The sequence below is a fragment of the Calidris pugnax genome, unplaced genomic scaffold (assembly GCF_001431845.1).
Source record: "Calidris pugnax isolate Ruff unplaced genomic scaffold, ASM143184v1 scaffold7, whole genome shotgun sequence".
NCBI classification, from domain to species: Eukaryota; Metazoa; Chordata; class Aves; order Charadriiformes; family Scolopacidae; genus Calidris; species Calidris pugnax.
The window spans coordinates 736,720-738,836 of NW_015090762.1; positions in this window are offsets into that span (position 1 = coordinate 736,720).

The following is a 2,117-nucleotide window of genomic DNA, read 5'->3' on the forward strand; positions in this document are numbered from 1 at the left end:
CTGTGAGTCAAGGTTCAACCCCCCCCCCCCCCTCCGTCTCCCACTTTCACTAGCCATGTGGCAACTTCATACCACACAGCTCTTCACCCTCCTGCTTGCTAGGGCTGAAATTGGGCTTGGATACTGTCACACACAGAGTGCTGTGTCTTATTTGTTAAATTTTCTAGGGAAACAAGGCTGTTACGTGTTATCATAAAGGCCCGGGCACCTCCTCTCACATAATTCTTTGAATTTAACAAAGCTGGGATCAAACAGCATTCTGGACCCAGGCTCCCAGTGATATTTCTTCACCCCCTGACTTCAGTGGCCCTTCCTGGTGGCTGCCCTTCCCATGAGCGGGCAGTGATGATGGCTGCAAAGCCCAAACAGCCACCAGGCTCCAGTCCTTATCTCATAAAGGGTATAAAATGGCTGAGATGCTTTTTACCACCTTATGCAAAACAAGGCAGAGAGGGGACTATTTTGCTAAGGACAAAGAGTCCCTGGCGGTGTGGAAGGGCTGAGCTTGCAGTGAGGGGGAGATCCCACAGAGCACACCAAATACCAACACAAGGACCTGACAGATTTGTTCTTGACCCTTTATGCTCAATGCCCATCACAGGATTTTTGCCCTCCTATGCCAAATCCACACAGGGCCTGATCCCAAGCAGATGCTGGAAACTGGGGAATCTCAAGGATGGGATTGGCAGGATCAGATGAGGTCCCCCTCTCCTTAGACATGGCTGCAGGAAGCTGCTTTCCTTGTTTGCTGCCAGGATCCGTGGACACTTTCAGGTGTTGGCACCCCTGTGGGCAGCTCAAGGTGTATTTACAGCAGGAGAGATGCTCTTCAGTTTACAGACACCCACTGCCCTTCAGGTCTTGGCAGGTCTGGACAGGCATTTAGATTAGAGGATGTCGGGGAGGTTGGACGCTGATTTTGATCCTTCTCTGTCTCAGAGTTTGTCCATGACCTCCAGATGTCGCCTCCAGATGTCAAAGCCTATCTGGAGAGGCGTTCAGCTGGCTGACAGACTGAGAACACCTTCTGATGGGAGACTCCAAAGCACTCCCAGACTGTTTCCAGACACGGAATTTGCCTGTAGAGCTGCCTCGCTGCCTGCGAGTGCCAGAGGTGCTGGTGCTTGTGGCTGAGGGGCTCTCAGAGGCATCTCTTTAGAATGGGAGGAAATGTTCAGCCAGCTTCACGGGGGCAGAAGAAAGAGCCCAGAGCAATGGATGGAGTTTGACTTCTTTCTTCACCCCAGGAGCTGCTTCACCCAGATCCTCAGGCTTGAAGCCAAGTGGGCTCATGGAGGTGTCTCCAGGGCCGGTGTCAGAGGCTGGGGGAGCCCCTTCACACACACACCTCAGCCCTGTGAGACGCCGACAAGGCTGGCAGGGGCTCCCGGCTGGGGCTGCCATGAGCGAGCAGGCAGAGGTGCGGGTGATGGGCGAGCAGTAATGGGATCGGGGGGGGATCAGAGCAGATTAGAGAGATCAGAGGAAGGCGATCCCCTGGGGCCGGGAGGGGAAGGATCTCAGTGGATGCGGGGGCGCCTGGCAGGGCAGCTTCTGCCATGGATCCCCGTGGCTGGGTTTGCTGTGGAGAGGGTTCCCTCTCAGACATGACCATAAAACCCGGGACCATGGGCTAGTGGGGCAGCAGGGGATGGGGACAGGGCTCTTCCTGCTGGCTGGGCTGTGACAGCACCTTCCCCCTGGCCCAGCACTGCCGCCCCTCATGCTGGGCGCCTGCCCCACACGTGCTCATGTAGCGATCTCAAAGCTTTTCCGTGTTTGCTGGCTGGTTTGCATTCTTCCCCAGGTCATCCTCTGCTTAAAACACCTTTAAGAGTGGGGTTTGTGGGTGTTTTTAGAGAGGGGCGTTGGAGCAATGGCACAACTATGGCAGGCTGTGGGGCTCCTCAGGCCACAGCGCTGTGGCTGAGCCCCATAAAACCCCCTCACGCTCTCTGGAGCTCTCTCCGACCTTCCATTGAGGCACTGACCGCTGCCCGACCCCGCTGCCCGGCTGTAAAGGAGGGGTCGGCACATCGAAGCCCCGACACCACCTTCCCCCTCCCCCCTCACTATGGACGGGGCTGCGAAATGGCGGCGGGGGTCAAAATGGCGGG